General features: G+C 45.8%; 1 long non-coding RNA gene across 1 annotated transcript in view; it reads left to right on the top strand.

Moving 5' to 3' along the window:
• Positions 1-4442: 4442 nt before the first annotated feature.
• LOC138855250 (uncharacterized) overlaps positions 4443-27713 on the top strand; it is a 185215-nt gene continuing 161944 nt past the window's right edge. The window contains exon 1 of the long non-coding RNA XR_011394442.1: positions 4443-4598. This is a non-coding gene — a long non-coding RNA (uncharacterized lncRNA). The remainder of the gene's footprint in view (positions 4599-27713) is intronic.

Genomic DNA, 27713 nt, shown 5'->3' with positions numbered 1-27713 from the left:
AGACTAGCGTACCCAAGGTAGTAATAACAGTGATGTACAATCAAGACTAGCGTACCCAAGGTAGTAATAGCAGTGATGTACAATCAAGACTAGCGGACCCAAAGTAATAGTAGTAATAGCAGTGATCTACAATCAAGACTAGCGGACCCAAAGTAGTAATAGCAGTGATCTACAATCAAGACTAGCGGACCCAAGGTAGTAATAGCAGTGATCTACAATCAAGACTAGCTAGCGGAACCAAGGTAGTAATAGCAGTGATCTACAATCAAGACTAGCGGACCCAAGGTAGTAATAGCAGTGATCAATCAAGACTAGCGGACCCAAGGTAGTAATAGCAGTGATCTACAATCAAGACTAGCGGACCCAAGGTAGTAATAGCAGTGATGTACAATCAAGACTAGCGTACCCAAGGTAGTAATAGCAGTGATGTACAATCAAGACTAGCGTACCCAAGGTAGTAATAGCAGTGATGTACAATCAAGACTAGCGTACCCAAGGTAGTAATAGCAGTGATGTACAATCACCAAAGTGAATAATATCACAATAAGAATGTGAAGATAAAGGACTACTTGACACTACTGCAGAAGCTTCAAGACGACACCACATAACACAAATCCATCAATATCCAGGTTATCCTAGTGTGCTTGTAAAAAATTTTTATCGTGAATTATCTCACTCCCGGCATCATCATAGAAACCTAAGATTTACCTTGGGAAGTTATGAAGCAAAATTGTCCATTTTCTCCTAGCATTAATTTTAATTCACTTTTCAAGAAACTCTTGTCACAGATGTCTTTCACTCGCTGCATGATGGAAGGGATTCCCGCATTGCATAACAACAGTTCCTTGTAGATTGAGACACTTATGCAGCATATGGGAATCTTTATTCAGGAAACGTTTCGCCACACAGTGGCTTCATCAGTTCAATACAAAGAGGAAGGCGTAAGGAGAGGAGGAGTATGAGGTAATCAGTCCCTCGGCCTGGAGTCGATGTGTTCAGTCCATCAATCTTGTAGGATGTACAGCATAGGGCCGTAGACGTGGCTTATATACTGTAGTGAGGTGAGGTGAAGCAGGTGGAGGCGGGGTCATAGTGGTACCATCCACTAGTCGAAGTAGGTCTTTGTCCAAAGGTTGAACAAGCGTTGAAGAATTCTTTGTAAGAAGATCCCATGATGCTGCAGTGTCTGACAGTTGTGATGAATGGTTTTTTTCAAACCATTCATCACAACAGTTCCTTGTACTTCAATGCACGAAATTAGAATATTTCAGAGGGCGGCGTAAGTTTATAATGCAGTTAAATATCTGATTTGAAGATCTGAAGTGAATCACAAGAGGTAGTTATATAGCATCATATGGAAATTATAACTCCAATTCCTTCAATAAAAATGGAAAATTAGCACACTTATCACAAAGAAATAGACTGGGAAAACCATAGAGAAATAGACTAGGAAAACCACAAAGAAATAGACTGGGAAAACCACAAAGAAATAGACTGGGAAAACCACAAAGAAATAGACTGGGAAAACCACAAAGAAATAGACTGGGAAAACCACAAAGAAATAGACTGGGAAAACCACAAAGAAATAGACTGGGAAAACCACAAAGAAATAGACTGGGAAAACCACAAAGAAATAGACTGGGAAAACCACAAAGAAATAGACTGGGAAAACCACAAAGAAATAGACTGGGAAAACCACAAAGAAATAGACTGGGAAAACCACAAAGAAATAGACTGGGAAAACCACAAAGAAATAGACTGGGAAAACCACAAAGAAATAGACTAGGAAAACCATAAAGAAATAGACTGGGAAAACCACAAAGAAATAGACTAGGAAAACCATAAAGAAATAGACTGGGAAAACCACAAAGAAATAGACTGGGAAAACCACAAAGAAATAGAGTGGGGAAAACTGATCCATGTGGAAGATCAGAAATGTGGAGAGATACAATGATAGCGATGGAATAGTCATGAGGGACAGAGTCAGAGAGGAATAAACCAGCAAGACTGAACCATGTACTCACTTGAAAGCTCATCTGTCATAGGTGAGACTATGACAGGCCTCTGGGAGCTCGTGGCTCTACACTGCTGACTCTCAAACATGTGGGATTGAACATGAAAACATACATAGCAGGAGCATCACCCAGCATGTACATCGGCACGTCACATCACCCAGGTAGGTCTCCACATTCACGTCACATCACCCAGGTAGGTCTCCACATTCATGTCACATCACCCAGGTAGGTCTCCACATTCACGTCACATCACCCAGGTAGGTCTCCACATTCACGTCACATCACCCAGGTAGGTCTCCACATTCACGTCACATCACCCAGGTAGGTCTCCACATTCATGTCACATCACCCAGGTAGGTCTCCACAATCATGTCACATCACCCAGGTAGGTCTCCACAATCATGTCACATCACCCAGGTAGGTCTCCACATTCACGTCACATCACCCAGGTAGGTCTCCACATTCACGTCACATCACCCAGGTAGGTCTCCACATTCACGTCACAAAGAATTGTTAGCATAATTCTACAAGTCACTATATATGTGGGACAATTACCAGAGATGTAGAAAACAAGGAAGGTAGTCATAATATTGAACATCAGAGACAGAATGCGCTGAACTAAACGCCATTATCATTGACATATATATTGTTTAAGAAACTGGAAAATATAATCAGAAAAGTGGTGGCGCATATAGAGAGAAGTTGTGTCACACAGAGCAACTTGCATGGGATTAAAAATGGTAAATCCTGTCTTGTGAACATATTATAGTGAGTACCATGACAAAGTAAGAGAAGTAAGGCAGGAGAGAGAGGGAGGGATGGGCAGACTGTATGTTCTTGGACTGTAAGAAAGCTTCTGACATGTAGTACCACACAAGAGACTAGGACAAAAACTTAAGAAGCAGCCAGGAATAACAGGTAATATGTTGTAACAGACAGTTCAATATAATCCTGATCACAGATGTAAAATTAATGAGAATATAAAAAGCGATAAGAAGAGAAGATCAGAAATGGCATTGGACAAAGTGCAGGACAGGTCAGACAATGGAATTCAACCCCGGCAGATGAAAATGAAAAGAAAACCACAAGGTACAGATTCGAGGGATAGAGACCTTAAACCTCACTCAAGAACTCACGGGGTGAGCATGGCCGATCAAGCCTTGATCGACCGGGCTTGATAGGAAACCGGGTCGCTGGGACGTTGGCTCCCGAAAACATCCTTCAGGTATTCAAGCAGCAAATCGCCAGAGGCTCATATCAAGTGAATAACCTCTGTGACAAATGCGCTTTAGGCGAACTTTAAGAGTAGACTTTAGGTATCTTATCAATTATTCACTCACCTACTTAATCCATATTTAACACCAATTCTGGACTACGCATCACCAGCATGGAATCCTCAACTGATAAATCATGTAAAAAAAAATAGAGAAAGTGCAGAGGTTTGCAACGAGACTAATGCCGGCTTTATGGGGAAGAATTGTGAGGAGTAACGACACTGGAGGCTAGAACAAGGGAAGATATGATAACGGAAGACAAATAACTCGGAAGACTTGATAGGTGCTATGTATGATAATTCTATGTAACTGTATTTGTGTATACCTGAATAAACTTACTTACGTGGAAACTGAACAGACTGCGTATGGTCTACACAAGGACACAAGCGGACGTTAAAAGATACATGTCACAGGGATGTCAAGATGGATAACGAGGTGGAATGAGGTGGACGAAGAAGTGGAAGGCTACATACACAGCTTCAATATTATGTACGACTGGACTCACGAGGCTAGGAGGTTGAAAACGCCAGGAGCTGATATTCAAACCCTGCAATCACAAATGAGTGAGCACAAGTACTCTACTTTGAGAGGCTGACAAAGCCTGAAGCCTCTGATGGTGAGGAGATAACATAGGTTCACTCTTAATACCTGTCCTGGAAGTCTTTCTACTTCATTAAACCTACACGAGGCCGAGGCGAGCCTGCTGGAGAAGGTATTTGTTCCAGGACAATAAGTGCGCCTCCTCATCACAGGCGCGCGCCATAACAATTGTCACTCGCAACTTCTAAGACTTCTAACATTAACCCACAAAACTCTCACCATCGTCATTCTTGCATTACACATTCTTCAAAATTATTTCGAGGAATAGTTTAATAATTCACCATAAATTTTGGTCATTAATTTAAAGTAATATTTAATTATGTATAAAGAGAATGCGTCCTACTGATCCTTAAGAAATCATAACACAACAAACTGGAAGGGGGAGGAGCGGAGATTTAAGATTGGCCAATCATAAGCGGGTAGGGATGGAGCATCACCGTCATTGGTGAATGAGTGGAGGCTGCAGCCAATGAGAGAGGAGGCAGGAGGGCGCAGGGGTTGCCTAATAAGGTGGAGCTGGGCGGTATATAACCCGGGGACCCTCTCGCGCGCGAGCTTTCCAGTCTTGCCTGAGCGAGTGATCCGCGCGGGTGTCCTCCGCCCACCGTGTCCACCGCCCTGCCACGCCTGCGTCGTCACCGCCACGCCCGCGCCGCCCACGCCCCTCCCAACCAATGGCATCACCACCAGCAGCCACAAACATTAACAAGTAAGACTCTTCGTTATATTAACATATTATAATGTAATACACGATATTGTATCGAGACTCAATAGGCAAGATAAACACACGTGTAGGAGCAGGTGTGGATAGGGGTAGAGACAGCAGGTGTGGCCAGAGAGGCAAACATGTGTGCAGGAAGTAGCAGGTGTGTCGAGGAAGCAGCAGGTGTATGGGGAGTAAAACAATCTAAGGCTCCTGCCGCCCATCTTGAGACAGTCACGGAGTCCAGTTGTACAAGGAACGTGTACCAGATGAAACAAGAGCTTGCAGAAGTTTCATGGTGAGTCGTAGCTCCTGGCCCCCCGCATCGTTAGCTAGCCAAGGATCAAGGTGAATCACTATTCTGATACAAGGACCCCAATGCAAATACAAGGAAAACAATGGAAATAAGTCACTGACTTTTGGATTATCCTAGATAATTTACACTATGTATGATAATTGTACTTATATGTAGCAGTCCCTAAATAAAGTTACTTGTGAGTGTAGAAGAGGAGTATTCAACCTGCCGCCTGGGTGAGAAACACCAATATTATAGCTGTCACACTTAGAACTAGACTTGTATACCATCTCCTACATTTGACTGTGAGTACTGAGACACTCTGTGTCAATTCACTCTGAGTTACTGGTACCTCGTGTTACTGTGCGCTCAAGCACTGTGTCAGGTAGGATTACACAACTTTCTGAATGATCATATATTTGTAATAATCCTTCTCTTGTTTACCATACTTATTATTTGAAGTATTTTGTATATCATGGTTATACCTCCTCTCTCTCTTCCCTACTCTGCGTGTGAGACAGTCACATAAGAAAGGAAGAACACTGCAGTAGGCCTGTTGGCCCATACTAGGTAGGTCCTTCACAAATCCAACCCACTAACAGAATGTGTGCGCTTGAGAGCTAGCCTCTGTGTGTGTGTGTGTGTGTGTGTGTGTGTGTGTGTGTGTGTGTGTGTGTGTGTGTGTGTGTGTGTGTGTGTGTGTGTGTATGCGTGTGTGTATGCGTTTATGTGTATGCGTGTGTGTGTGTGTGTGTGTGTGTGTGTGTGTGTGTGTACACCTTTGGCTTAGCCACGTGTGAGCTAACCATGTGTACGTGTGAACCAGCCACGTGTGTGTACGCATGAACCAGCCACGTGTGTGTACGTGTGAACCAGCCACGTGTGTGTACGCATGAACCAGCCACGTGTGTGTACGTGTGAACTAGCCACGTGTGTGTACGTATGAACTAGCCACGTGTGAACGTATGAACCAGCCACGTGTGTGTACGTGTGAACTAGCCACGTGTGTGTACGTGTGAACTAGCCACGTGTGTGTACGTATGAACTAGCCACGTGTGTGTACGTATGAACTAGCCACGTGTGTGTCCGTATGAACTAGCCACGTGTGTGTACGTATGAACTAGCCACCTGTGTGTACGTGTGAACTAGCCACCTGCGTGTACGTATGAACTAGCCAGTGTGTACGTGTGAACTAGCCACGTGTATGTACGTGTGAACTAGCCACCTGTGTGTACGTGTGAACTAGCCACCCGTGTGTACGTATGAACTAGCCACCTGTGTGTACGTATGAACTAGCCACGTGTATGTACGTGTGAACTAGCCACATGTGTGTACGTATGAACTAGCCACGTGTGTGTACGTGTGAACTAGCCACCTGTGTGTACGTATGAACTAGCCACGTGTGTGTACGTGTGAACTAGCCACGTGTGTGTACGTGTGAACTAGCCACGTGTGTGTACGTGTGAACTAGCCACGTGTGTACTAGCCACGTGTGTGTACGTGTGAACTAGCCACGTGTGTGTACGTGTGAACTAGCCACGTGTGTGTACGTGTGAACTAGCCACGTGTGTGTACGTGTGAACTAGCCACGTGTGTGTACGTGTGAACTAGCCACGTATACCTGTCAGACACCTATGATTGATTTCGTATCTGTCTACCCTGGTAGCCCGTCCTGGGGTCAAGCTTGTTCGCTGTGATGGCTGTGTGGGGCAACAGGCTGCCAACAGTAATAGCCTGGTTAATCTGGGACTTGACGGAGGTAGTGACACAGTTTCGTCAGGAAAACTTCTCTCACTGTGCCCATGACGACCCTGCTTGTCACCGGGCTTATATACCGTCAGAGTAGATTTTTCTACCGAGTCGTCTAGTATCTTCCTGTATACGACAGTGTATAGTTATGTATGTGTGTTTACTTAACTATTTGTATTCACCCGTTTGTGGTTGCAGAGGTCGAGTCATAGCTCCTGGCCCTACCTCTTCACTGGTCGCTACTAGGGCCACTCTCGTGTGTGTGTATGTATATACTCACCTAGTTGTGGTTGCAGGGGTCGATTCGCAGCTCCTGACCCCTCCTCTTCACTGGTCACTACTAGGTCACCCTTCCTGCTCCATGAGCTTTATCATATCCTGCCTCCACTACATCACTTCCCAGACTATTCCACTTCCAAACAAGTCTTGTGACTGAAGAAATACTTCCTAACACCCCTTTGATTCATCTAAGTTTTCAACTTCCTTGTTTCTGTGTCCCATCTCTGGAACATCCTGTCTCTGTCCACCTTGTCGATTCCTCTCAGTATTTTATATGTCGTTATCATATTCCCCTTATCTCTCCTGTCCTTCAGTGCCGTTAGGTTAATTACCCTTAACCTCTCCTCGTAGAACATGCACCTTAGCTCCGTGACTAGTCTTCTTGCAAACCTTTGCACTTTCTCTACTTTCCTTAAGTGCTTTGCTAGGTGTGGGTTCCAAACTGGTGCTGAATACTCCAATATAGGCCTAACGTACACGGTGTACAGTGTCCTGAACGATTCCTTATTGAGATGTCGGAATGCTGTTCTTAGGTTTGCTAGGCGCCCATATGCTGCAGCAGTTATTTGGTTGATGTGCGCTTCAGATGTGCCCGGTGTTATACTCGCCCCTAGATCCTTTTCCTTGAGTAAGGTTTGTAGTCTCTGGCTCCTTAGACTGTACTCCGTCTGCAGTCTTCTTTGCCCTTCCCCACTGTTCATGACTTTGCACTCTGTGGGGTTAAACTCCAGGAGCCAGTTGCTGGACCAGGCCTGCAGCCTTTCCAAATACCTTTGTAGTTCTGCCTGATCCTCGTCCGATTGAATTCCTCTCAACTTCACATTATCTACAAACAGGGGCACTCCTGAGTCTATTCTTTCCATCATGTCGTTCACAAATACTAGAAACAGCCCTAGTCCTAGGACTGGCCCCTGTGGAACCCAACTCATTACAGGCGCCCACTCTGACACCTCGCCACATACTATGCCTCTCTGTTGTCTTCCTGACAGGTATTCCCTGATTTACTGCAGTGCCGTCCCTGTTAGCCCTGTCTGGTCCTCCAGCTTTTGCACTAATCCTTTGTGTGGAACTGTGTCAAATGCCTTCTTACAATCCAAGAAGATGCAATCTACCCACCCTTCTTTCTCTTGTCTTACTGCTGTTACCCTGTCATAGAACTCCAGTAGGTTTGTGACACAGGATTTCCCATCCCTGAAACCATGATGGCTGTCGTTAAGCTCATTCCTTTCTAGGTGCTCCACCACTCTTCTGATAATCTTCTCCATTACTTTGCATACATGTCAGTGACACTGGTCTGTAGTTCAGTGCTTCATGTCTGTCTCCTTTTTTTAAAAAACTGGGACTACGTCTGCTGTCTTCCATACCTCGGGCAGTTGCCCTTTTTCGATAGATGAGTTGAAGATTGTTGTTAGTGGTACACATAGTACCTCTGCTCCCTCTCTCAGGACCCATGGAGAAATGTTATCTGGACCCATCGGCTTGGAGGTATCTAGCTCACTTAGCAGCCTCTTCACTTCTACCTCAGTTGTATGCATTGTGTCCAACACTTGATGGTGTACCACACCTCTCCGTCTTTCCAGAGTCCCTTCTGTCTCCTCTGTGAACACTTTGAATCTCATGTTGAGATCCTCACATACTTCACAGTCGTTTCTTGTGATCTCCCCTCCTTCCTTCCTCAGCCTGATTACCTGGTCCTTGACTGTTGGTTTCCTCCTGATGTGGCTGTACAACAGCTTTGGGTAAGATTTGGATTTTGCTGCTATGTCATTTTTGTACTGTCGTTGGGTTTCCCTTCCTACCTGTGCATATTCATTTCTGGCTCTAAGACTGCTCTCCTTATTCTCCTGGGTCCTTTGCCTTTTATACTTCTTCCATTCTCTAGCACACTTGGATTTGGCATCTCTACACCTTTGGGTGAACCAAGGGCTCATCCTGGCTTCTGCATTATTTCTGTTACCCTTGAGTACAAACCTCTCCTTAGCATCCTTGCATATTGTCACATATTCCATCATCTCGTTTACTGACTTCCCTGCCAGTTCTCTGTCCCACTAAACCCTGTACAGGAAATTCTTCATACCTGTGTAGTCCCTTCTCTTGTAGTCTGGCTTCATTCGTCCTGCTCTTCCTGCTTCCTTCTCCACTTGTAACTATGTTTCGAAGCTCAGAACCATGTGGTCACTGGACCTGAAGGGTCTTTCATATGTGATGTCCTCAGTATCTGCACTACTCAAGGTGAATACTAGATCCAGTCTTCCTGGTTCATCCTCTCCTTTCTCTCTCTAGTAATGTCCCTCGTGTGTTGGTACAATCAGTAGCTTTGCCCTGCTCGCATGAGCCCTTCTGGCCATTTTAGCCAGTGTGTCAACCATTGCTCTATTACTCTCATCATACTCTTGCCTTGGCCTCCTGCTCTTCTGTGGTGGGTTATACATTACTGCAATTGCCACCTTGGGACTTACAGACTGAAGAGTTCCTATTATGTAATCTCTTGCTTTTCATCTGTCTTTCTCCAGCTCATCAAAATCCCATTGGTTTTTGATAAGCAGTGCCACTCCTCCACCTCCTCTGTTCCCCCTGTCTTTCCTCAGGATCTGATATCCTGGTGGAAAGGTGGCCTCTGTTATCATTCCTGTGAGCTTGGTTTCTGTAAGATGTCCGGCAATGCCTCTTTGACTCTTTCGTACCACTCCTTCCACTTATTCATTATTCCATCAGTGTTGGTGTACCATACCTTCAGTTTCCTTTCCAACACAGTGTTCTGGGAGCCTGTGGGGGTGGGGGACCTGGCAGTGTGCTGCGGAATTCTACAGCTTAGTGTGAGGTGATCTGCCCTACTCTGGTTGTCCTCTGCTGATTTTGTCCTTGTCTCTCTTCCTAGCCCCTTTCATTTCTGTGTCCTCTCCTTCAGTTTCTGTCATTCTGTTCTTGTTCTGTCATGGTCTAGGAACACCCTCTTGTATGGTGATGATTCCTCCAGCCGTGGTTTCTCTTGCAGGATCCCGTCCCATACTGTTTCTGTCTTGAAAATCAGTTTGACCGGCTGATTTCTCCCCTTCAAGTATCTCCCTATTCTCTGAAATTTTACTATTTCAGTCATGTCCTCCTCACCTATTTCTTCGATGATGTTTTCAATCTCCTGTTTTTCTTTCTGCCATCTTTCACTGTGTGTCCTCCCCTCACTCTCCTGAAGCCCATGAATAAACATTGCCTTTCCCTCTGTGCCTCTGGGTCCCGTTTGTACATGCCCATTGTCTCCCTTATTTTATCCTGTAACTCTTGGTGGCATAGTCGTGCCTCAGTATGGGACCTGTTCCCTTCTCCACCTTCTCCCCCTCCCTTACTGCTATCTCTGCTCCCAACAGTTCTCCCCTTCATTCCTCAGTCTTGTTTGGTGGAGTGATAGAGCCTTAGTGTAATTCATGTCTCCTTCCTTTCCATTGGGCTCCTCGTTCAGTTAGGGTGTACCTGCTTCAGATGCCGTGTCTCCTCTGGGCAATATCCCTGTAACTTGCTTCAGCCTATTTACCTCATATTCTAGGGCCTGTATCCTAGCTTCTGTGGCTTCGGCTAGTTTCTATTTCTTCTCTGCCTCCTAGTTTGTTCTTCCACTGTCGTTCCATCCTTTTACATAGAAATAGGGAGAGGGACAGAGTGATGGAGAGGTAGAGAGTGGGAAGGGAGGCAGAGTATGTGAAACAGGTAGGAAGAGAGTGGTAGAGAGAAAGAGGGGTAGAGGAAGAGAGGTGGAGAGAAAGAGGGATAAAAGAGGTGGGGAGTGGAGGTTGAGAGAAAGAGGGGGAGAGGTGGAGAGAAAGAGGGGTAGAGGAAGAGAAAGGTGGAGAGAAAGAGGGATGAAGAAAGTGGGGGAAGGGAGTTGTAAGGGGGAGAGAGATGGGGAGAGGGAGGGAGACAGGCATAGTGGTGGGGGGGTGGAGAAAGAGTGGGAAGGGGGCTACAAGGAGAAAGGGGAAAGGAAGGTAGGAAAGAAAAGAGAGGGGAATAGGGAAAGAGAAAGAGGAAAGGGAGAGCTGTAGGGAAACGAATGAGTAGGTTACTATCAAGTCACAGTGAGATGTCAATTGTCCTGTGTGCATGTTATATGTGTTTGCTTGTGTGAGCATTAGTTTTGGGTTTGAATGCATACATGGATGTGGGTGCACATTATGTGTGCATATGAGTGAGCACTCAAGAATCTTTGCATGGTTCGCATGCACATGTGATTCACTGGCCTGACTTTGACCTGATGCTGACCCACCCACCTACATGTTAGTTCCTTCTATGTTTATTCTTCCTAGAATTCTTCCTAGATTCCTAACTGCCTAATGTGTGTGTGTGTGTGTGTGTGTGTGTGTGTGTGTGTGTGTGTGTGTGTGTGTGTGTGTGTGTGTGTGTGTGTGTGTGTGTGTGTGTGTGTGTGTGTGCGCCTGGAAAATAACCCTCCTCACTTACTCCTTCTCAGCCAATCTACCTGTCAGTGATACTAAGTCTAGTCTCTGCTTAAAGTGCCTGAAGAAACACACACGTGTGTGTGTGTACAGTGCTAGTCACGGCATTATGCTGCCCCCCCCACACATACCAAAACACAAACACATACCATTAAAGATTATAATGTATATATATTTGTACAATTACTGAGGTTTTAATACTTGGTGCTGCGTCCTTTATGCTTAATCACATCCCTCAGCCATGTAGGAAGACTCTCACACAAATTCTTGAGAGTTTGGGGAGGTATATTATTCCATGCCTCATGAAGAGCAGCCTCCAGCTGTGGGATGGAATTGATATCCTTGCCCAGTAAACTTCGTTTCACTATTGACCATAGGTTCTCAATAGGCTTTAGGTCTGGGGAACTGCTTGGCCAATCATTAAAGAACCTCACTCCACAATCCTTAAGCCACTGAACTACAGATCTGGTGGTATGACACGGTGCACCGTCCTGCATAAAAACCATAGCCCCACACTTAAATGCCTCAGGTAAGTTGTCACACAATAACTCCAGGTAATTATACTGGTTCATATACTGGTTTTTAGGAAGCACAATGAGTTCAACACTCTGAGCACTGAAATACCCCCAAACCATGAGTGAGTCTGGGTGTTTGGTGGTCCCACAGGTGTAGTGTGGGTCTAGCAGGTCACTATCTCTGGGCCGGTACACATGTCCCCCACGGTTACAGGTGATGGTGAAGGTTCCTTTATCACTCCAAAGTACTCCAGACCACTGTTGAGGATTCCAGTGAAGATATTTCTTTGCATAATCCAGCCTACGTTTCTTCTGTGGCTTGGAGAGGATCGGTTTCTTAACCTGGCGGTGACTACTATTTCTTTCGTCTGTTGCCCAGCTTTGTGAAGCCCTATGATTTGAGCTATAGTTTCTTTTACCCATAATCAAACATGTATAGCCCCAAAACCAAAGGGAACACTGGACAAAGAATGGGATGGATGAGAGACAAAAGTGCAACACTTCCTTTCACTATGGCAGGCACGTGAGCACTGAGGAGTCACTGTGGAGTGTGGCGGCAGGAAGTGACGTCATGTTAATGGCTGCTACCTGGCATAATGCACTTACGAAAAAAGATCCCCCTGTATGGTAGTCCTTTTATTTTCATCATGGCATTATGCCGGGGTGCTCACCCAGCATAATGCTTTGACTAGCACTGCATGTGGGTACTTGCGTGTTTACCTGGAGAGAGTTTCAGGGGTCAATGCCCTTGCGGCCCAGTCTGAGATCAGGCCTCATGGTAGATCAGGGTCTGATCAACCAGGCAGTTACTGCTGGCCGCACACAAACTGATGTACGAACCACAGCCCGGTTGGTCAGGTACTGACTTTAGGTGCCTGTCCAGTGACTCCTTGAAGACAGTCAGGGGTCTATTGGCAATCCCCCTTGGGGCCCGGACACTTATTGCGTTGTCCCTCAAAGTGTACACGTTTGTTAGTATGTGTACTGGTGGACCCTACACTAGCTAGCCGTCACCCCTGCCTTAACTCACCTACACCTTAGTCAAGGCTATTCACTCTAATTCTGATAGCTTTCAGGAGTGACCCTTAGTTTCCAACATGCGAAGACTGGTGCTACTGCAACCCCAACTAGATAAATATTTCGTGCATCTGGCAGAGAAGTGGTGGTCTGGTTGTTGCTCGCTGCCGCTCGGTGCTGAGAGTGTCTTACTTTCCGGTCTCCTTGATCCTTTGCACTTCGTTCGTATGATAAATTGCACTAAGTGTTTTCAGTTTTCTGCTGGTAACTTCACTTCTTTCCTTATTTATGACACACAGCATGACTATGGCAGTACCACTTCCTGGAGGCCTACTGATAGGCCAACCTTCATTCATACTTTTATTTTGTTTTATACTTCCTTCTTGTTTGTTATCTTTTCGCACTTGCTATGTGCTACCTCACAGTTCACTCACCAATCTGACTTACACTTGACTTTCTGACTTTGTAGCTCTGTGGTAGTAGGTGCCTGCTAGGCCTCTAACACGCTTTGACACTTTCAAATTTGCTGAAATTTCAGTCTCCCTCTCGTCTATTTCACTTTTAAGACTTTACTGTCACTTGTTGGGTTGTTCACTGACACTATCACTGGCTTCTGCTACCACCTAAAACCCATAAAAACACTAAAATTCTGAGAGCCTTGTTGCCCCTACACTCTGCCGGGTGTGTGCGCGCTCACCTATGGTTACAGGGGTAGAGTCATAGCTCCTGGCCCCCGCCTCTTCACTGGTCAGTATTAGTTTCCGCTCTCGCGTGTGTGTGTGTGTGTGTGTGTGTGTGTGTGTGTGTGTGTGTGTGTGTGTGTGTGTAGGCCGACGGCAGCACGCGGTCTGGGCGGCAATGGCACGAAATAAGAATGTAAGGAGGAGCATGCAGCAGGTCCCCCAGGATGCCACCCACAAAAGCCCACTAACACCCAAGTATCTACTTGTCAGGGGTTGAACCACAGACACTCAAGTGTGTGAAGCGAGAGCGTTGCATACCAAGTCACGGGTATGAATTATATAATATCAGATCTCCTGCTCCTTGACACTGTTATGATTATGTTATTATTCACTCAGGAGCAGACGAGCCTGGCCCAAGGTAGGGCTCCGGGTGTAGAAAAAAACTCGAAACTCATCAAAGGTATATCAAATGTATTTTCTCTATATCTGTTGCAGCTGTGATATCTTTCCTGCCTTCAACGGAGCCGTCAACAATAAACAATTTTCTAGGCGTGAGAGCACAAGTGATTTAAACATTAGAATTAACTTTCTTCTTTTGAAAGTTCTCGTTATCCAGCCTTTGTTTTTCGTATCTTGTGCATTGTTTCCTTCTCTAAATAACTTACCATATCAACTCATGTCTTAAACGTACACACGTTAGCCACGTGTGTACGTGTGAGCCAGACACGTGTGTACGTGTGAGTCAGACACGTGTGTACGTGTGAGCCAGACACGTGTGTACGTGTGAGTCAGACACGTGTGTACGTGCGAGCTAGCCACGTGTGTACGTGTGAGCCAGACACGTGTGTACGTGTGAGTCAGACACGTGTGTACGTGTGAGTCAGACACGTGTGTACGTGCGAGCTAGACACTTGTGTACGTGTGAGCCAGACACGTGTGTACGTGCGAGCTAGACACGTGTGTACGTGTGAGCCAGACACGTGTGTACGTGCGAGCTAGACACTTGTGTACGTGTGAGCCAGACACGTGTGTACGCGTGAGCTAGCCACGTGTGTACGTGCGAGCTAGACACTTGTGTACGTACGCACGTGAACGATAGGGCCACAGGACTGGTCCAGGACCAAAGTGGCACACTACTGGTCCAGGACCAGAAGTGGCACACTACTGGTCCAGGACCAGAAGTGGCACACTACTGGTCTAGGAAAAATGAGCCACAATATTGGTCCAAGACCAGTAAGGGCACACTACTGGCCCAAGACTAGTAGGGCCACATTATTGGTCCAGGACCAGTGGGCCACAATACTGGCCCAAGACTAGTAGGGCAACACTACTGGTCCAGGACCACTAAGGCCAAACTATTGGTCCAGGACCAGCAAGGCCAAACTATTGGTTCAGGATCAGTAGTGGCACATTTGGTCCAGGACCAGTAGGTCACAATACTGGCCCAAGACTAGTAGGGCCACATTATTGGTCCAGGACCAGTAAGGCCAAACTATTGGTCCACTACCAGTAGTGCCACATTATTGGTCCAGGACCAGTAGTGGCACATCATTGGTCCATTACCAGTAGTGGCACACTTTTGTCCAGGACTAGTAAGGTCAAACTACTGGTTCAAGATCAGTAAGGCCACACTTCGGGTCCAGAACCAGCAGGGTATACACTAGTGGTACAGTACCAGCAGGGTATACACTAGTGGTACAGTACCAGCAGGGTATACACTAGTGGTACAGTACCAGCAGGGTATACACTAGTGGTACAGTACCAGCAGGGTATACACTAGTGGTACAGTACCAGCAGGGTATACACTAGTGGTACAGTACCAGCAGTGTATACACTAGTGGTACAGTGCCAGCAGTATATACACTAGTGGTACAGTACCAGCAGTATATACACTAGTGGTACAGTACCAGCAGGGTATACACTAGTGGTACAGTACCAGCAGTGTATACACTAGTGGTACAGTACCAGCAGTGTATACACTAGTGGTACAGTACCAGCAGTATATACACTAGTGGTACAGTACCAGCAGTGTATACACTAGTGGTACAGTGCCAGCAGTATATACACTAGTGGTACAGTACCAGCAGTGTATACACTAGTTGTACAGTGCCAGCAGTATATACACTAGTGGTACAGTACCAGCAGTGTATACACTAGTGGTACAGTGCCAGCAGTATATACACTAGTGGTACAGTACCAGCAGTGTATACACTAGTGGTACAGTGCCAGCAGTATATACACTAGTGGTACAGTACCAGCAGGGTATACACTAGTGGTACAGTACCAGCAGTATATACACTAGTGGTACAGTACCAGCAGTGTATACACTAGTGGTACAGTGCCAGCAGTATATACACTAGTGGTACAGTACCAGCAGTGTATACACTAGTGGTACAGTGCCAGCAGGATATACACTAGTGGTACAGTACCAGCAGTATATACACTAGTGGTACAGTACCAGCAGTGTATACACTAGTGGTACAGTGCCAGCAGTATATACACTAGTGGTACAATAAACAAATAACCCACATATAGGAAAAAGAAACTTTTGACGATGTCTGGGTCTAACTTTACCATTAACCACGCACAGTATTTCCAAGACCCAACCCTAACTGAAGGCAGTTTCTCATTGTGTTGGGAAAGGTGGTAGAGGAAGGGGTGAAGGGAAGTGGATGGGGTAAGGGAGGCGGACGGGTGAAGGGAGGTGGATTGTGGAAGGGAAGTGGATGGGGGAAGGGATGTGGACGGGTGAAGGGAAGCTTGGGAAAGGGGCGGTCCTGGTCTGCTCGTCTAAGAACCCAACTATCACCATTCCAGTTAATAATTCGTATAATTTCTTTGCATTCGGCTATAAAAGGTATAATTGCTGGCGTCTGTCTCGTCTCCTTATGAGTCTGCAGTGATGTGGCGGCACCAGCTGGTGAGAGAATATGTGGTGGTGGCACCAGCTGGTGAGAGAATATGTGGTGGTGGCACCAGCTGGTGAGAGAATATGTGGTGGTGGCACCAGCTGGTGAGAGAATATGTGGTGGAGGCACCAGCTGGTGAGAGAATATGTGTTGGTGGCACCAGCTGGTGAGAGAATATGTGGTGGTGGCACCAGCTGGTGAGAGAATATGTGTTGGTGGCACCAGCTTGTGAGAGAATATGTGGTGGTGGCACCAGCTGGTGAGAGAATATGTGGTGGTGGCACCAGCTGGTGAGAGAATATGTGGTGGTGGCACCAGCTGGTGAAAGAATATGTGGTGGTGGCACCAGCTGGTGAAAGAATATGTGGTGGTGGCACCAGCTGGTGAGAGAATATGTGTTGGTGGCACCAGCTGGTGAGAGAATATGTGGTGGTGGCACCAGCTGGTGAGAGAATATGTGTTGGTGGCACCAGCTGGTGAGAGAATATGTGGTGGAGGCACCAGCTGGTGAGAGAATATGTGTTGGTGGCACCAGCTGGTGAGAGAATATGTGGTGGTGGCACCAGCTGGTGAGAGAATATGTGTTGGTGGCACCAGCTTGTGAGAGAATATGTGGTGGTGGCACCAGCTGGTGAGAGAATATGTGGTGGTGGCACCAGCTGGTGAGAGAATATGTGGTGGTGGCACCAGCTGGTGAAAGAATATGTGGTGGTGGCACCAGCTGGTGAGAGAATATGTGGTGGTGGCACCAGCTGGTGAGAGAATATGTGGTGGTGGCACCAGCTGGTGAGAGAATATGTAGTGGTGGCACCAGCTGGTAAGAGAATATGTGGTGGCGGCACCAGCTGGTGAGAGAATACGTGGTGGTGGCACCAGCTGGTGAGGGAATACGTGGTGGTAGCACCAGCTCGTGAGAGAATATGTGGTGGTGGCACCAGCTGGTGATGGAATATGTGGTGGTGGCACCAGCTGATGGCCTATGTGGTGGTGGTACCAGCTGGTGAGGAAATATGCGGTGGTGGCATCTAGCTGGTGAGGGAATATGTGGTGGTGGCACCAACTGGTGAGGGAATATGTGGCGGTGGCACCAGCTGGTGAGGGAATATGTGCTGGTGGAACCGGCTGGTGATGGAATGTGTGGTGGTAACACCAGCTGAAGAAATATGTGGTGGTAGCACCAGCTGGTGAGGGAATGTGTGCTGTTAGCACCAGCTGGTGAGGGAATGTGTGCTGGTAGCACCAGCTGTTGATGGAATGCGTGCTGGAAGCACCAGCTCGTGAGGGAGTATGTGGTTGCAGCACCAGCTGGTGAATAAATATGTGGTGATAGCACCAGCTGGTGTGGTAATATGTGGTGGTAGCACCAGCTAGTGAGGGAATATGTGGTGGTAGCACCAGCTGGTGTGGTAATATGTGGTGGTAGCACCAGCTAGTGAGGGAATATGTGGTGGTAGCACCAGCTGCTAAAGGAATATGTGATGGAGGCACCAGCTAGTGACGGAATATGCGGTGGTAGCACCAGCTAGTGATGGAATATGTGGTGGAGGCACCAGCTGTTGATGGAATATGTAGTGGTGGCACCAGCTGTTGATGGAATATGCGGTGGTAGCACCAGCTAGTGATGGAATATGTGGTGGAGGCACCAGCTGGTGACGGAATATGTAGTGTTGGCACCAGCTGTTGATGGAATATGCGGTGGTGGCACCAGCTAGTGATGGAATATGTGGTGGAGGCACCAGCTGCTGATGGAATATGTAGTGGTGGCACCAGCTGTTGATGGAATATGCGGTGGTAGCACCAGCTAGTGATGGAATATGTGGTGGAGGCACCAGCTGGTGACGGAATATGTAGTGTTGGCACCAGCTGTTGATGGAATATGCGGTGGTGGCACCAGCTAGTGATGGAATATGTGGTGGAGGCACCAGCTGTTGATGGAATATGTAGTGGTGGCACCAGCTGTTGATGGAATATGCGGTGGTAGCACCAGCTAGTGATGGAATATGTGGTGGAGGCACCAGCTGTTGATGGAATATGTAGTGGTGGCACCAGCTGTTGATGGAATATGCGGTGGTAGCACCAGCTGGTGAGGGAATATGTGGTAGTGGCACCAGCTGGTGAGGGAATATGTGGTGGTGGCACCAGCTGGTAAAGGAATATATGGTGGTAGCACCAGCTGGTGTGGGAATATGTGGTGGTGGCACCAGCTGGTAAAGGAATATATGGTGGTAGCACCAGCTGGTGTGGGAATATGTGGTGGTGGCACCAGCTGGTAAAGGAATATATGGTGGTAGCACCAACTGGTGTGGGAATATGTGGTGGTGGCACCAGCTGGTAAAGGAATATATGGTGGTAGCACCAACTGGTGTGGGAATATGTGGTGGTGGCACCAGCTGGTAAAGGAATATATGGTGGTAGCACCAACTGGTGTGGGAATATGTGGTGGTGGCACCAGCTGGTAAAGGAATATATGGTGGTAGCACCAACTGGTGTGGGAATATGTGGTGGTGGCACCAGCTGGTAAAGGAATATATGGTGGTAGCACCAACTGGTGTGGGAATATGTGGTGGTGGCACCAGCTGGTAAAGGAATATATGGTGGTAGCACCAGCTGGTGTGGGAATATGTGGTGGTGGCACCAGCTAGTAAAGGAATATATGGTGGTAGCACCAGCTGGTGTGGGAATATGTGGTGGTGGCACCAGCTAGTGGGGGAATATTGCTTGAGGATGCCTGTTGATCCCTGAGTGCTGATGCAACTTGCACGTCCACTGTCTTTCTTTTCAGTTCTTTCTACGATCTTATAAGTTTAATGATGCACTATAGCGCTGCCACTCTAACGACCAGGTTTGGCTAGGCTCTGCTCTCTTAATTCTGGATAAGATGCAATGTTTCTCACTCACTGTGAGCTGCAAATTGTGTTTGCAGATATGCTCTGGGCACTGGCAAAATCCACCTTCTTGTGACGAACTAACACTTCTAGATTTTCTGAAGCACAGGGTGGACAAAAGCATATTGGGTTAAGACCGACTGAGTGCACTGGGAGCCTGAGTAGACAAACTCCCTCCAATACTCGCTGTTTTCGTCCTATCAGGGCTATTGGAGGTTGTATGGAGTTCTGCAGTGAGCACAAAGACTTCGCTTCATAACTTAACACAATACGATCCCTCACCCACACTCACTGTAAAGCCATCGCCAACTTTACCGACAAGCACTGTAAAGCCAACCCCAGCCTCACCAACGATCACTGTAAAGCCAACCCCAGCCTCACCAACGATCACTGTAAAGCCAACCCCAGCCTCACCAACGATCACTGTAAAGCCAACCCCAGCCTCACCAACGATCACTGTAAAGCCAACCCCAGCCTCACCAACGATCACTGTAAAGCCAACGCCAGCCTCACCAACGATCACTGTAAAGCCAACCCCAGCCTCACCAACGATCACTGTAAAGCCAACCCCAGCCTCACCAACGATCACTGTAAAGCCAACCCCAGCCTCACCAACGATCACTGTAAAGCCAACCCCAGCCTCACCAACGATCACTGTAAAGCCAACCCCAGCCTCACCAACGATCACTGTAAAGCCAACCCCAGCCTCACCAACGATCACTGTAAAGCCAACGCCAGCCTCACCAACGATCACTGTAAAGCCAACGCCAGCCTCACCAACGATCACTGTAAAGCCAACCCCAGCCTCACCAACGATCACTGTAAAGCCAACCCCAGCCTCACCAACGATCACTGTAAAGCCAACCCCAGCCTCACCAACGATCACTGTAAAGCCAACCCCAGCCTCACCAACGATCACTGTAAAGCCAACCCCAGCCTCACCAACGATCACTGTAAAGCCAACGCCAGCCTCACCAACGATCACTGTAAAGCCAACGCCAGCCTCACCAACGATCACTGTAAAGCCAACCCCAGCCTCACCAACGATCACTGTAAAGCCAACCCCAGCCTCACCAACGATCACTGTAAAGCCAACCCCAGCCTCACCAACGATCACTGTAAAGCCAACCCCAGCCTCACCAACGATCACTGTAAAGCCAACCCCAGCCTCACCAACGATCACTGTAAAGCCAACCCCAGCCTCACCAACGATCACTGTAAAGCCAACCCCAGCCTCACCAACGATCACTGTAAAGCCAACCCCAGCCTCACCAACGATCACTGTAAAGCCATCGCCAACTTTACCGACAATCACTGTAAAGCCAACCCCAGCCTCACCAACGATCACTGTAAAGCCAACCCCAGCCTCACCAACGATCACTGTAAAGCCAACCCCAGCCTCACCAACGATCACTGTAAAGCCAACCCCAGCCTCACCAACGATCACTGTAAAGCCAACGCCAGCCTCACCAACGATCACTGTAAAGCCAACGCCAGCCTCACCAACGATCACTGTAAAGCCAACCCCAGCCTCACCAACGATCACTGTAAAGCCAACGCCAGCCTCACCAACGATCACTGTAAAGCCAACGCCAGCCTCACCAACGATCACTGTAAAGCCAGCCCCAGCCTCACCAACGATCACTGTAAAGCCAACGCCAGCCTCACCAACGATCACTGTAAAGACAACGCCAGCCTCACCAACGATCACTGTAAAGCCAACGCCAGCCTCACCAACGATCACTGTAAAGCCAACGCCAGCCTCACCAACGATCACTGTAAAGACAACGCCAGCCTCACCAACGATCACTGTAAAGACAACGCCAGCCTCACCAACGATCACTGTAAAGCCAACCCCAGCCTCACCAACGATCACTGTAAAGCCAACGCCAGCCTCACCAACGATCACTGTAAAGCCAACGCCAGCCTCACCAACGATCACTGTAAAGCCAACCCCAGCCTCACCAACGATCACTGTAAAGCCAACCCCAGCCTCACCAACGATCACTGTAAAGCCAACCCCAGCCTCACCAACGATCACTGTAAAGCCAACCCCAGCCTCACCAACGATCACTGTAAAGCCAACCCCAGCCTCACCAACGATCACTGTAAAGCCATCGCCAGCCTCACCAACGATCACTGTAAAGCCAACGCCAGCCTCACCAACGATCACTGTAAAGCCAACGCCAGCCTCACCAACGATCAATGTAAAGCCAACGCCAGCCTCACCAACGATCACTGTAAAGCCAACCCCAGTCTCGCTCTTCAGCCTGACCCTTGAAGCATGAACCGATTCATGTTCAAACATAGGTATTCATGTTGGAGATCCAGGAAAAACTCACCAGATTCAACATTTAAGCTCGTAATAGGAGAAGTATGGAATGTCCCACTGCAAAGTAGAAGTCTCATGTAATGATAAGGATGAAGCAGGTAGAACATAGAAGGTCAGGCTGAGAGGTAGATGTGGCAGCCATACTCCAGTCTGGAACACATCGACTCAAGGCTGAGAGACTGATTATCTCAAACTCTACCTCTTATTCCACCTAAATCCGCACTGGACTGAAGACGCCACTGTGTGGTAAAACATTTCCAGAATAGATACCCAAATGTCGCAAAAGTGTCTCATTTATCAACCATACAGCAGAATACAGGCAAAGTACAGCCCCCTAATTAGTTCCCTATGTACAGTACCAGAGTATCTTTAAGGTATTAAGCTCTGATGGAACATATTAGTTTTTTCAAATATAAAGGAAACAGATTAATAAGTGTGACACTCCAGGTGGTGGAGGGATGTATGTGGGAAGATCCAGCAGCTTAACATCTGCTAGATCACTGAAGATAATCTGATGTATCCAAACTTCTGCACAAACTGAAACTTCCTGGGTTAGGGCAGGCTGGTGGAAAATTTGCTACCCACGAGGTACTTAAACCGTTGTATATTATACACAGTTTTTAAAAATAGGTATGATAGGGCTAGCAAGGTTGGGAGTGAGCCTGGTCACAACCATTTAGAGATGTGACCAAGCACGTCACCTCTGCTGCCATGAACAGGCAGAGGGATAAGACTTGTGACGTGCTCAAGAGGAAGTGACTTCTATTCCACAATGTCTACATTAGAAAGCTGGGATTTACAGAGGTCAGTATGAAGTCAAGCCGCTTGTTTCCTGCCAGGCCTCACCCTCCCGGACCTCGTAGGATAGCTACACCTCTCTCGATAATGGAGCAGCTTATCCAAGGTATTTTCAATATTAACCCACCAATTTATTCGAATCTCAATGTAACTACTTAATCCCCACTCCCAAAAAAAAAGCTTTACTGATTTTTTTTATCAAACCTTAAGATGAGTAACTAGTGTCATTTAAATTGTCTTACATATTTCGATGTAATATCCTGAAACTTGAAATTCCGTTGATGCTTCAAGAACAATGTTCTAAGTATTTTACATAAACTATATTATCAATATTATGCATGAAATAATTTACATCAAATAGAACTGGACTATTACTCACCGGAAGTTCATATACTGATGATGAAAAAGAAAGGAGAGAAATTTTGAGAGCAATATAAACTGATGTTCAGCAACCCAGTAAACACGAGCAGGGTGGAGAATACTGAATTTTTATTTCATGTGAAGACCATGTGGACAATATAACTGACATGAGAACTAGTCTCGCAGAATGTGAAAACGAAATGTGAAGTCTGTTCAATTATTTTGAACCTGGACTGGATTAGTTAAATTTCGTGTTTATAAAAGAGTGCAAAGTGCTACTAGCACAAACTCTCCGTAATTTTTGGAGAAAGAGTCGAGGCCAAATTACAAATTAGATAAATCACAATCTACACAACTTAGCCAGCATGGATTTAGAACCGAAATATTATGCTTGTCACAACAACTACACCACTAGGGGCGCAATTGGTACACTAAGGGAAAACACCATAAGTGTCCGGGGCCCAAGACTGTTCAACAGCCTCCCATCAAACATTAGGGGAATTGCCAATAAGCCCCTGGCTGCCTTAAGAGAGAGCTGGACAGATACCTAAAGTCAGTGCCGGATCAGTCGGGCTGTGGCTCGTACGTTGGACTGCATGCGGCCAGCAGTAACAGCCTAGTTGATCAGGCCCTGATCCATCGGGAGGCCTGGTCATGGACCGGGCCGCGGGGGCGTTGATCCCCGGAATAACCTCCAGGTATCCAGGTAACTATGATAATTACGTAAACGTTGGAAGAAAACTAAAATGCAGATGTGGTATACAATGATTTCACAAAAACATTTAACAATTGTGGTCAATGGGCAATTGTACACAAAATGAGCGCAATAGTTGCTACGGGGAAAGCAGACAGAACACAGAGGAGTAATAGTAAATAGAACACAATCCAGCATTAGCCACATAAAAAGCCCAGTACCCCAAGGACAGTCCTGGTGCCTATACTGTTTCTTACTCTCATATCATGGATATAAACAATTGCCCGATATTTATATTATGATCTTCCAGACGATACTAAAATAATGTTCGTAGAAGGTATGGAAAAACTGTAAAATATGAGCAAAGTTTTCCAGTGGGCAGTGGAGAAAAACACGATGTTCAACGGTGGTAAGTTCCAGCGGCTTAGATATGGAAAGAATGAAGATCCGAGAGGATCATCAAATAGAATGAAAGGGACATGTGAAAGACCTGGAAGCAGTTATGTCAGTGACCTTTCTTTCAAAGAACACAAGGCAGATGTCAAGACAGCCAGAAAGATGACAGGTTGAATAATGATAACTTTCAAAACAAGAAAAATAATGCCAATAGTGACCCAATTCAAATCACTTGTGCCTCTCGTTTAGAGTATTGTTCAGTGTTGATGGCTCTGTTCAGAGCAAGAGAAATATGAGAGCTGGAACAGATACAAAGGTTACTTACAGACGGCATAGAGTCAATAACGTATTTAAATACTGGGAACGCCTCAGTCTTAAATATGTATTAGCTGTAATGGAGAATAAATAAATTATATATATATATATATATATATATATATATATATATATATATATATATATATATATATATATATATATATATATATATATATATATATATCAAGTGTTTGAGGACCTGGTCCCAAACCTGCACACTGCCATAAACCTCTGGTCAGTTTTATACAGAACATTACTGATTTTGGGTCCTGTGCAGTAACCTGAGAAAGCCTTTTCTCAGGTTATTGATACTGGATTAAGTGCTAATTTACCTGTTATATTTGTTAAATAACGTGGTATTTTTCCTGTATAATAACTTGAGAATGTCAGTTGTGAATGGGAGGCTGGAGAGTCATTTGACCCCATCCTAACCTTCGCATTGCTAAGACAGAGATGGGGGTCTCAGCTCCCTGCTGAGGGGTCGCTGCTCCCCTCTGCTGCTTGTTGACGATTTTGAGATATTTCCACAACTTTAGTTTTTAATCATGCAACTTATGCCAAAAATACTTGTTTTTATCTAGTTTAGCTTGTGTAGCTGTTAATTTTCCGATGTATTAGTTAATAAATGAAACTTGTAGCGATGGTTTGATTTTTCTCAAGGGAACTTTCGTATTAATTTTATGTTGTGTAAGATTTAATTTGCAATTTTGTTAAATTAGTCTACAAACAATAACTGGTGGATCATTCTTCGGATAGACTTCAAACCTTCAATATTAGTGTTCTATATTTATATATTTAACTGGATTAGAAGTTTATGCTGCATTCTGTATTAATGTACTTTGTAAATGGTCCAAGTCGGACCGAAACGTCGTGGTGAGCTCCTCTCTCCCATGTGCGGGTTATTCTTGTGTATTGTTCCAGTCACGGTATTGTGCCTTCTTATTTATTGTAGTTATGTGTACCTACCTATCTGTACAATGATATGTGTACCTACCTATCATTGTTCTAGGCCGGGGGAGGTGGCATGGACCTGCTTCGCATAGGTCAGTAGGCCTGTTGCAGTGTTCCTTCATTCTTATGTTCTTATGTTACCATTGATATTTTCGATAATATCCTAGTCTTTCTACTCCCGTAGCCCGGCCATGGGCCAGGCTCGTCTTGTGCTTGCTTGGTCAACCAGGCTGTTACTGTTAGTGTGGGTATTGTAGTGCACTAGTTATAACATGGACTATGAGGTAAGTTTTTGTTACAGCCATAAATGCTCTTTGCGGCTCACTGCTCTATAAACTCCATTAGTTTACACCAACACATCAGATATCTGTGTTGTGGTAATGTGTTGATGGTTCCCAGGATCATCACTGCTCGCTCTCACACCAGGGAATAGATGTGTACAACAGAGAAGAACAAGTATATACCGAATATAAGTATATTGGGAAATAAAAAGGATCAAGAATCCTACTGAAGTGCAAAAACTAGTTAAGAGGCTTTATTTTTAAACTAGTACAAGACTATTTAACTTTTTTATCATTGCAAACTCTTGGTGGATTGTGTAGTATGTCCTTATACCACCTTCACCACACTCTGGACATTACCACTACCACCAGTAATATTACGTACCAGTATTACTTAATGACTACCACCAGTAATATTACGTACCAGTACTACTTAATGACTACCACCAGTAATATTACGTACCAGTATTACTTAATGACTACCACCAGTAATATTACGTACCAGTACTACTTAATGACTACCACCAGTAATATTACGTACCAGTACTACTTAATGACCATCACCAGTAATATTAGGTACCAGTACTACATAATGACCATCACCAGTAATATTAGGTACCAGTACTACTTAATGACTACCACCAGTAATATTAGGTACCAGTACTACATAATGACCATCACCAGTAATATTAGGTACCAGTACTACATAATGACCATCACCAGTAATATTAGGTACCAGTACTACTTAATGACTACCACCAGTAATATTAGGTACCAGTACTACTTAATGACTACCACCAGTAATATTAGGTACCAGTACTACATAATGACCATCACCAGTAATATTAGGTACCAGTACTACATAATGACCATCACCAGTAATATTAGGTACCAGTACCACAAAAGGTACCAACAGCTTGGTATTATTTACACATGGATAGTTAAGAACAGAACAGCTGATAGTTCATTCTAATGAAATAACTTTTTTTCTAAATTGTTGAGAGATCACCAGTAATATTAGGTACCAGTACTACTTAATGACTACCACCAGTAATATTAGGTACCAGTACTACATAATGACCATCACCAGTAATATTAGGTACCAGTACCACAAAAGGTACCAACAGCTTGGTATTATTTACCCCATAGTTCATTCTATCTGGTTTCCCATATCTGGTTCCCATACCCCATTATCTGGTTCCCATACCCCATTATCTGGTTCCCATACCCCATTATCTGGTTCCCATACCCCATTATCTGGTTCCCATACCCCATTATCTGGTTCCCATACTCCATTATCTGGTTCCCATACCCCATTATCTGGTTCCCATACTCCATTATCTGGTTCCCATACCCCATTATCTGGTTCCCATACCCCATTATCTGGTTCCCATACCCCATTATCTGGTTCCCATACCCCATTATCTGGTTCCCATACCCCATTATCTGGTTCCCATACCCCATTATCTGCTTCCCATACCCCATTATCTGGTTCCCATACTCCATTATCTGGTTCCCATACCCCATTATCTGGTTCCCATACCCCATTATCTGGTTCCCATACCCCATTATCTGGTTCCCATACCCCATTATCTGGTTCCCATACCCCATTATCTGGTTCCCATACCCCATTATGTGATTCCCATACCCCATTATCTGGTTCCCATACCCCATTATCTGGTTCCCATACCCCATTATCTGGTTCCCATACCCCATTATCTGGTTCCCATACCCCATTATCTGGTTCCCATACCCCATTATCTGGTTCCCATACCCCATTATCTGGTTCCCATACCCCATTATCTGGTTCCCATACCCCATTATCTGGTTCCCATACCCCATTATCTGGTTCCCATAACCCATTATCTGGTTCCCATACCCCATTATCTGGTTCCCATACCCCATTATCTGGTTCCCATACCCCATTATCTGGTTCCCATACCCCATTATCTGGTTTCCATACCCCATTATCTGGTTCCCATACCCCATTATCAGGTTCCCATACTCCATTATCTGGTTCCCATACCCCATTATCTGGTTCCCATACCCCAGTATCTGGTTCCCATACCCCATTGTCTGGTTCCCATACTCCATTATCTGGTTCCCATACTCCATTATCTGGTTCCCATACCCCATTATCTGGTTCCCATACCCCATTATCTGGTTCCCATACCCCATTATCTGGTTCCCATACCCCATTATCTGGTTCCCATA

This window comes from Cherax quadricarinatus, chromosome 86 (genome assembly GCF_038502225.1).
Source record: "Cherax quadricarinatus isolate ZL_2023a chromosome 86, ASM3850222v1, whole genome shotgun sequence".
Taxonomy (NCBI): domain Eukaryota; kingdom Metazoa; phylum Arthropoda; class Malacostraca; order Decapoda; family Parastacidae; genus Cherax; species Cherax quadricarinatus.
This window is presented reverse-complemented; position numbering and strand designations above follow the sequence as displayed.